The 10,844-nt window shown below is 32.9% G+C and overlaps 2 non-coding genes across 2 annotated transcripts; both read right to left on the reverse strand.

The window, feature by feature from the left end:
- Positions 1-9,991: 9,991 nt before the first annotated feature.
- Positions 9,992-10,065, reverse strand: TRNAW-CCA (transfer RNA tryptophan (anticodon CCA)). Its single transcript has one exon. It is a non-coding gene; the product is annotated as a tRNA-Trp (tRNA).
- Positions 10,066-10,227: 162 nt separating this feature from the next.
- Positions 10,228-10,301, reverse strand: TRNAP-UGG (transfer RNA proline (anticodon UGG)). Its single transcript has one exon. It is a non-coding gene; the product is annotated as a tRNA-Pro (tRNA).
- Between the last annotated feature and the right edge of the window lie 543 nt (positions 10,302-10,844).

Genomic DNA, 10,844 nt, shown 5'->3' on the forward strand with positions numbered 1-10,844 from the left:
CACGTTTGGCATATGCCTGCTCTAACCGAGATTTTTGGAGATGATTCTGTACTACAATTCGGCGGAGGAACTTTGGGGCACCCTTGGGGTAATGCACCTGGTGCCGTAGCTAACCGAGTAGCTCTAGAAGCATGTGTACAAGCTCGTAATGAGGGACGTGATCTTGCTCGTGAGGGTAATGAAATTATCCGTGAGGCTAGTAAATGGAGTCCTGAACTAGCTGCTGCTTGTGAAGTATGGAAGGAGATCAAATTTGAATTTGAGGCAATGGATACAATTTGAGGCAATGGATACTTTGTAATCCAGTAATTACTCTTCGTTCTTTTAATTGACTTTCAATTAAACTAAATTCGGCTCAATCTTTTACTAAAAGGATTGAGCCGAATACAATACAAAGATATTATTGTATATCTTTTTTACTAGATATACAAAATAGAAAATTGAAATAAAAATATAAGACGAAACAACTTAAAAATTTTTATTGTTGTGCTGGATCCGCAATTAAGCCTATGGATCCTTAGGATTGGTGTAGTCATTTAATATTTAATATATTATATCCCGTAGCGTCGTTTCAGATCCGGGATCGAGCCAAGTATCACAACTTCTTCTACCCCATCCTGTATATTGTCCTTTTTGTTCTGTCTTGGAATACAAATTTTTTAGTAGACGAGATTTTACGAAAAAAGTTCTTCATATTCATAGGGATAACAACGATTTTTTTTATGTGAATTTGACAATTTGACATAACCGGTGAGAAACCACTATTTATAAATTAATAATTGAATTGATTTAATTGAAAAAAAAAATAATTCTCTTTTGAGAGAACGCTAAGTATCACTTCACTATATATAACGGAACCTTTTTTTTTTAAGACCGACTCGTTAATACTTAATAATCCTAGTGATTGGATTTAGATCCTATTCTGATAGGAAATGAGATATTTAAATGATTTCTTTTTTATCGAATGACTATTCAGCTATTGTATTTTCATGTAAATAGGGGCAAGAAAGCTCTATGGAAAAAAGATGGTTAAATTCGATGTTGTCTAAAGGGAAGTTAGAATACAGGTGTAGGCTAAATAAATCAATCAATAGTCTTGGTCCTATTGAAAGTGAAGGATCAATTATAAATAATATGAATAAAAACATTCCTAGTCATAGTGATAGTTACAATTCTAGTTACAGTACTGTTGATGATTTAGTCGGCATTCGGAATTTCATATCTGATGACACTTTTTTAGTTAGGGATAGTAATAGCTGCAGTTATTCCATCTATTTGGATATTGAAAATCAAATTTTTGAGATTGACAATGATCCTTCTTTTGTAAGTGAACTAGAAAGTTCTTTTTATAGTTTTCGGAACTCTACTTATCAAAATAATGTATCTAAGAGTGATGATTCCCACTATGATCAGTACATGTATGATACTAAATATAGTTGGAATAATCACATTAATAGTTGCATTGACAGTTATCTTTGGACTCAAATCTGTATTGATAGTTACATTTTAAGTGGTAGTCACAATTACAGTGACAGTTACATTTATAGTTCTATTTGTGCTGAAGGTGGAAATAGTAGTCAAAGTGAGAGTTTCAGTATAAGAACTAGCACGCATAGAAAAAATTTAACTACAACAGAACGTTCTAATGATCTAGATCTAACTAAAAAATACAGGCATTTGTGGGTTCAATGCGAAAATTGTTATGGATTAAATTATAAGAAAATTTTTAAATCAAAAATGAATATTTGTCAACAATGTGGATACCATTTGAAAATGAGTAGTTCAGATAGAATCGAACTTTTGATTGATCCAGGTACTTGGGACCCTATGGATGAAGACATGGTCTCTTTGGATCCCATTCAATTTGATTCGGAGAATCAACTTTATACTTATAAAGATCGTCTTTCTTCTTATCAAAGAAAGACAGGATTAACTGAGGCTATTCAAACAGGCACAGGTAAATTAAATGATATTCCAGTAGCAATTGGGGTTATGGATTTTCAGTTTATAGGGGGTAGTATGGGATCCGTAGTAGGAGAGAAAATCACCCGTTTGATCGAGTATGCTACCAATCAATTTTTACCTCTTATTTTAGTGTGTGCTTCGGGAGGAGCACGCATGCAAGAAGGAAGTTTGAGCTTGATGCAAATGGCAAAAATATCTTCCGCTTTATATGATTATCAATCAAATAAAAAATTATTCTATGTAGCAATCCTTACATCTCCTACTACTGGTGGGGTGACAGCTAGTTTTGGTATGTTGGGGGATATCATTATTGCCGAACCGAATGCCTACATCGCATTTGCGGGTAAAAGAGTAATTGAACAAACATTGAATAAGGCAGTCCCTGAGGGTTCACAGGAGGCTGAATCTTTATTCGATAAGGGCTTATTCGATCTAATCGTACCACGTAATCCTTTAAAAGGTGTTGTGAGTGAGTTATTTCAGCTCCACGCTTTCGTTCCCTCGAATCAAAATTCAATCAAGTAAAGCCTTACTTAACTTAAAAAATGAATTCTTTTTTTTTTTATTTCTTCCGCAAAATTTGGCACGGGGAAGAAAATGAATTTCATGCTCCCTTCTTAACATTACATGTGTATATATACTTCAACTATAGCAAATAGCGGCATAGAGTCTTGCATCTTTCTACATCTCTAGCGGATCTCTAGTTTTACTAAGAATCCTTGTTGTTGGATCGGATTATAACTACCTTTTTGGGAATTTGTACGAAAATCTTTATGAAATTTTATTAAAAAAAAATGCTAAGACAAGATAATAACTAAAATAATGCAAACGTCTATTATGATACATATATCTCATGTCGAAAGATGAGTAAGTCCATTTATTTAATTCGACATTCCTCATTCCTTTTCTATATATACTCACGTAGATATTACTTAGTATAATTATATATTGAATTAGTATAATTATAAGATACCTTTTATAACAATCAATAAATAACAGGTAAAACTATTAATATAACAATGAAAATATTAAGTCGAGGTATCCATTCTATGACAACTCTCACCACCTTACCCTCTATTTTTGTGCCTTTAGTGGGCCTAGTATTTCCGGCAATTGCAATGGCTTCTTTATTTCTTCATGTTCAAAAAAACAAGATTTTTTAAATATGCTGTCTATTTTTTTTTTTCAAAACTTAGACTTTGACGATAACACAGCTATCTATTTAGTAGACTAGAATCTAACATGTGGCTTACTCCAAACATAAGCGATTATACATACGTAAACATGATATCTGAGGAAATCAATTAGAAGTATTTCAAAATAGAAAATAGATAAGTTTCAAAATAGAAAATAGATAAGAGATCGGGCGACAAATGTTTGAGATATAAAATCAATATACCTATATGGATGTAGGTATCTATAGGGAATCATATAAAGGTGATGTTATTATTTTAGATCTAAGTAATTCGATGAATTACTTAGATCTAAAGTAAAGGTTCACATCAAAATAGTGCTAGTTGATTAGAGTTACTTCGGAAACAAAAAAAGTAAAATAGATTTTTTTTGATTCTCTTAATTCCAATAAAATGCAACGAGATCTAGTATGAATTGGCGATCAGAACGTATATGGATAGAATTTATAAGAGGATCTCGAAAAATCAGCAATTTCTGCTGGGCCTTTATCCTTTTTTTAGGTTCATTAGGGTTTTTATTGGTTGGAACTTCCAGTTATCTTGGTAGGGATTTGATAGCTTTATTTCCGTCTCAGCAAATAATTTTTTTTCCACAGGGGATCGTAATGTCTTTCTATGGGATTGCCGGTCTCTTTATTAGCTCCTATTTGTGGTGCACAATTTTGTGGAATGTAGGTAGCGGTTATGATCGATTCGATAGAAAAGAAGAAATAGTGTCTATTTTTCGTTGGGGGTTTCCTGGAAAAAATCGTCGAATCTTCCTACGATTCCTTATGAAAGACATTCAGTCCATCAGAATAGAAGTTAAAGAGGGTATTTATGCACGTCGTGTCCTTTATATGGAAATAAGAGGCCAAGGGGCCATTCCCTTGACGCGTACCGATCAGAATCTGACCCCACGAGAAATTGAGCAAAAGGCTGCCGAATTGGCCTATTTCTTGCGTGTGTACCAATTGAAGTTTTTTGAAAAATGAAGTTCAGAATGAATTTTGTTCGTAGCAAGAGGGATAAAACTGAAATGAAAGAATAGTCTTTTTTATAGACCATAGTAATAGTATAATAACTTAACTGGAATTTCTTCAGAATGCTCATTTGACCCAAAGCAGACGTATACGGAACAGCCAGAAAACTTTCTTTGTCCGAAATTTTGATCCGTATGTAAATCAACTGCACAGTAACAAAAAAAAGTGGATTCTTTGTTATTTTCTTTCTGTATTATTTCGAAATTCAAGGATTAACTAATAAATCACAAATCAAAAACTAAAAAACAGGGAATGGATTCATAATAGTATGCATATGACTTGTAATAGAACTTATGTTTGATATAAATATTAGTAGTGTAGAGAGTTAACGAATGAAGTGAGTTCATTAAAAAATAAAAGACGAAAAAATGGAAAAAAAGAAAGCATTCATTCCCCTTCTATATCTTGCATCTATAGTATTTTTGCCCTGGTGGATCTCTCTTTCATTTAATAAAAGCCTAGAATCTTGGGTTACTAATTGGTGGAATACTGGTCAATCCGAAATTTTTTTGAATGATATTCAAGAAAAGAGTATTATAAAAAAAGTTCTAGAATTAGAGGAACTCTTTCTCTTGGACGAAATGCTAAAGGAATACCCAGAAACACATCTACAAAAGCTTCGTATCGGAATCTACAAAGAAACGATCCAATTGATCAAGATGCACAATGAGGATCGTATCCATATGATTTTGCACTTCTCGACAAATATAATCTGTTTCGTTATTCTAAGTGGTTATTCTATTCTTGGTAATGAAGAACTTGTTATTCTTAACTCTTGGGTTCAAGAGTTCCTATATAACTTAAGCGACACAATAAAAGCTTTTTCTATTCTTTTATTAACTGATTTATGTATAGGATTTCATTCACCCCATGGTTGGGAACTAATGATTGGTTCTGTCTACAAAGATTTTGGATTTTCTCATAACGATCAAATTATATCCGGTCTTGTTTCCACTTTTCCAGTCATTCTTGACACAATTTTAAAATATTGGATCTTCCGTTATTTAAATCGTGTATCTCCCTCACTTGTAGTGATTTATCATTCAATGAATGACTGAAAAATATAATGTTTGTTACTTTGTACATAAGTAAAACATTCAAAATTGTACTTATTCCTTCTACCCATCGCGAAGGATGCCTCCTATATTCGAGTAACTTTATTTCAGTAAATAGCAGAATCATGGATAGGGAACTATACTAGGGACCTACCTAATTTTATTGTAGAAATTTTTGGGCTCAATGATTGGACCATGCAAACTAGAAATACCTTTTCTTCGATAAAGGAAGAGATTACTCGATCTATTTCCGTATCACTCATGATATATATAATAACTTGGGCACCCGTTTCAAATGCATATCCCATTTTTGCACAACAGGGTTATGAAAATCCACGAGAAGCAACCGGCCGTATTGTCTGCGCCAACTGCCATTTAGCTAATAAGCCCGTGGATATCGAGGTTCCACAAGCGGTACTTCCTGATACTGTATTTGAAGCAGTTGTTCGAATTCCTTATGATATGCAACTGAAACAAGTTCTTGCGAATGGTAAAAAGGGTGGTTTGAATGTGGGGGCTGTTCTTATTTTACCCGAGGGGTTTGAATTAGCCCCCCCCGATCGTATTTCTCCCGAGATTAAAGAAAAGATGGGCAATCTTTCTTTTCAGAGCTATCGTCCCACTAAAAAAAATATTCTTGTGATAGGTCCTGTTCCTGGTCAGAAATATAGTGAAATCACCTTTCCTATTCTTTCCCCGGACCCTGCGACTAAGAAAGATGTTCACTTCTTAAAATATCCCATATACGTAGGCGGGAACAGGGGAAGGGGTCAGATTTATCCCGACGGGAGTAAGAGTAATAATAATGTTTATAATGCTACAGCAGCAGGGATAGTAAGCAAAATAATACGAAAAGAAAAAGGAGGATATGAAATAACCATAGTGGATGCAGCGAATGGGCGTCAAGTGGTTGATATTATCCCTCCAGGACCAGAACTTCTTGTTTCAGAGGGCGAATCCATCAAACTTGATCAACCATTAACGAGTAATCCTAATGTGGGAGGATTTGGTCAGGGAGATGCGGAAATCGTCCTTCAAGATCCATTACGTGTCCAAGGCCTTTTGTTCTTTTTTGCATCTGTTATTTTGGCACAAATCTTTTTAGTTCTTAAAAAGAAACAGTTTGAGAAGGTTCAATTGTCCGAAATGAATTTCTAAATCTGGGGATTTATCAAATAAAGTTCGTAAAAAAAACCAAATTCTTGTTGGCAATTCTATAATTTAATTATGTATGATCAAAAAATTATGAAAAACTTTTTCCCTTGTTTTTTTTTTTATTCTTTTTCGACCCTATTTCGGTAATTACTTGTACCGCATTACTAGTCATAGTATGGATATTATATTGTCAGGAAGACTATTTTACCTCTTCTTTATTTCTTTGTTTTTTACAATACAAATAGGAGCGGTATTATTATGATTATTATGTCACTGGTGCCAGATTGAAATGTCATTGAATGTGTCTATTTTTATTCTAATAGAATAAAAATAGAGTAGATATTAAAAATAAGATAAGTAAATGGAGAATAGAAAAAAAATGAAGGGAACAAAGGATTCTAGAAGGAATTATGCATCTTTCTAGTATTCGATACCAGAAAAATTCCTTTTCTTGTTCTGGTGTCGAAATAATAAACTAATGAATTATTCTTGATCCCGTTCGTCAAAGATCTCTATTCTTAGTTTCAATTTTTCCCGGTTTATCAGAACCTTTTTTTCGATTTATTACATAAGTAGTGAACAAATTCAATGAATTTTTCAATTCTATTTTATATTAAAATAACTATAGAAAATTCTATTAGTATATTTTAATCTATTTAAAGGGTTTGTGATATCTGATCGATAGAAATATAATATTGTTATATTGGGATTGTATCATCCAGAAAGAGGGAATCGAGTGATTCTCTCTTTCTTTTTTTCGCTTTGAAATGAAAGTATCGACCGATACGATCGCGAAAGAGATGGTCTGAATCAATTTTTTTTTTGAAGCAATTCAGAATCAGAAAGAAATGAAGTTTTTTGAAAAAATAGGAAAGATCCATTTTTTCATTTATATGAATAAATTAGTCTAATTCTAATTAGTAAGAGCTCAACGGGACCTACCCCCTCTTTTTTTCTGATTTGAGGGGGATCCTGTTGAGTTCTTACGCTTTCATGTCTCCAACTCAGTTCATCCGATTATTACAGAGATGAACCTAAGCCGGAATATGAACCATAAAAGAAAATACCAACTAAACCGATCACAGGAATACCAGTTACAGTACCGATTATCCAAAGAGGAATCCTTCCAGTAGTCTCGGCCATTTGTCCCACTTCCCTCCCCATTTCATCAAGTGGTCGTGCTAGAGACAGAAACAGTCATAGATAATTATGAGATGATATCCTTCCGAATGGGATAAGATAATTCGTACTATTATTTAGTATTTTCTTTTATTTAATTGAAGAAATAATTGGAAAATAAAACAGCAAGTACAAAAATGAGTAATAACCCCCAGTAAAGACTGGTACGATTCAATTCAACATTTTGTTCGTTCGGATTTGATTGTGTCATAGCTCTATAATTCGGATTAGGTTTATCGTTGGATGAATTGCATTGCTGATATTGACCCTAAAAAAGAAACGGTAGGTACAGCTAGTCCGTGAACAGTTAACCATCGCACTGTAAAAATAGGATAAGTTTTATCGATAGTCATTTGGTCCTCCTAAAAAGATCTACTAAATTCATCGAGTTGTTCCAAAGAATCAAAACGGCCAGTTATTAATGGAATTCCTTGTCGGCTCTCTGTAAAATACTCATTTGGACGAGGGCTTCCAAAAACATCGTAAGCTAAACCCGTGCTGACGAATAACCAACCTGCAATGAATAGAGAAGGTATAGTAATGCTATGAATGACCCAGTATCGAATACTGGTGATAATATCAGCAAAAGAACGTTCTCCTGTGCTTCCAGACATGCCGAGCTCCACATATTCTTGTACAGTCAAAAGGGGGATCGATTCCGTAAAAGATGAGATCAGTAAATGGAAATTAACTGAAATTTTATCTTTGTAAGATCGTCAATATTGTACCGAGGGTGTTTTTAGAGTATACCGAATCAGTATAGCTATCCTTCTTCTGACGCAGCAACGCAATTTCACAATAAGTATCAAAATGAAGCACTAAAACTAAATAATATAATTTGTTTCTTCTTTTCTTGCTGCTTGTCGATGTAGAATCATATACCATTCATTCAATAGAAAATTCTGAAAATGCCTGTCTGTAGTATTAAGGATTCTATCGGTTATTGGCTTCGGGCTAGAAAGCGAAGATTGGGTAAAATGTGAATCCGACTGGTTGGTTTATAATAATTTAGGAAGCAGATTCTAATAGTCCCAAAATTCAATGAAATTAGACGTGAAATCTCGAAATATTTCTTTTGTGTTTGTAGTTATATTTTTGTTTGAATCTTTTTTTATTTTAAGGAATTGGTTAGTCGTCCAGTAACAAGTAACAGTAGTACATAGGATTCGATGAACGAAACAGAACAACGAATAGAAGAATAATAAATATTCGTAATGCACGCATTATTGTTTTATATTAGACTCAAACGATCGTTCTTCAACTAATTAGAAGAATGTTTTTAATATGGAAAGAATAAGAATAAATGGAGAACCTAGTTTCGAGTGATCTGATCGTGCGATACTTTTTTTCTTTTTAAAAAAGATTTTATGGAAATGAACCCACTACATAAAATCTAATTAGTGGGAATACAATTTCATAAATAAAGGGCATTATAAGGTCATTCATTCTTCAGCGATTCAAAGAGCATTTCATTTTTGGAATCAAGTTACACAACATAGTTTATTTATTATTTTTCTTTTTTTTTTTTTTTTTTTCTTTCTAATTATTTAGAATCCATTTAATAGATTTATATATTTACTAGATTTATATATTAAATTATTGTTTATAAATTCTTTATAATAAGAATATTTGTTTTGAAAACTCAAGAGTTGTTCAATGAATCCCTTGATTCCGAATTGCGGGATAGAGAGACAGATGATGAATTGATTTCTTACCTATGTCACAAGATTTTTGTTAGTATCATCTATAATCATAATAATAGATGAATCAAAAACTTTCAATTGAATATATTTTTTCAATTAGTATTTTTACTTATCCATCCGCGTATCTTTCAAAAATAGAAACTTAGGGAAGTGCTTTATAAACATATGGATAAAAATAACGTATTTCATTTAGCCTCGTCATGCCTACTATCACTAGTTATTTCGGTTTTCTACTAGCAGTTTTAACTATAACCTCAGCTCTATTTATCGGTGCTGAACAAGATACGACTTATTTGATTAAAATTCATTGAATGCACAATTCAAAAAAAAGAAAGATTTCGGTGTTATTCAATATATTCTATATATTGTAGAGTTCTTTACCTTGTCAATTCAATTTCGAATTCTTGGTCATTGAGATTCATGGGCAATACCGATTAATATTTTAAGGATAGATATTACCTCTCCTTTTCCTCGTTCAACTAAATTGAAATGATTGAAGTTTTTCTATTTGGAATCGTATTAGGTCTAATTCCTATTACTTTGGCTGGATTATTTGTGACCGCATATTTACAATACAGACGGGGGGATCAGTTGGACCTTTGATTAATTAACAGTTCTTTTTTTTGATTGACCCCCTACTTGCTTTATAGGAGGTAAAATTTTGATTTCTGTTGAATTATTTCAGTATCATTTTGATTTAACAACAACAAGAATCGAATCACGCTCTATAGGATTTGAACCTACGACATCGGGTTTTGGAGACCCGCGTTCTACCGAACTGAACTAAGAGCGTTTTATTATCAAACTAAAAGCAACCCGAATATATCTTCGATACATATATTATCATAGAGAATATCATAAAATTAAATAAAAAAAGATTGATTCGATATATGTATGTTCAATTTTTATGGATCTCAATTGATTCCTCGTTACTGTTCAGAAGATAAGTAATAGGTAGGGATGACAGGATTTGAACCCGTGACATTTTGTACCCAAAACAAACGCGCTACCAAGCTGCGCTACATCCCTTTCAATTGGTCTACAGTGTTATTGTAGAGAATCCCTGTCTTGTTTTCCACATTTTTTATTTATTTCCTCCATTGGTATACACAAATTATCTTGCCATTTCTTCTTTTTTGTCTCATATCATATATAAAATATAATAAAAATAATAAAAAGACTTATATACGTATGAAATAATAAATATTAAATCCGCCGTAAAGAAAAATGAATATTTGGGGTGGGGCGGAAAGCTACATATTTTTTTTAATAAAAAAGGGAATATCTACCGAATTGAACTGTTGTACATTTCAATTTGAATTAGGAATTCCGCGGACAATACAAGCGGTTATTAACTATATATACATTTGATGGTATGTAATACCAGTATGTATTACAAATTACTATAAAGTAGGAGGGTTTTCAATGCGAGATCTAAAAACATATCTCTCCGTGGCACCGGTAGTAAGTACTATATGGTTCGGGGCTTTAGCGGGTCTATTAATCGAGATCAATCGTTTATTCCCGGATGCGTTGGTATTCCCGTTTTTTTCATTCTAGTTATTGACTTGG

The sequence above is a fragment of the Cucumis melo genome, unplaced genomic scaffold (assembly GCF_025177605.1).
Source record: "Cucumis melo cultivar AY unplaced genomic scaffold, USDA_Cmelo_AY_1.0 utg001277l, whole genome shotgun sequence".
Classification (NCBI taxonomy): Eukaryota; Viridiplantae; Streptophyta; class Magnoliopsida; order Cucurbitales; family Cucurbitaceae; genus Cucumis; species Cucumis melo.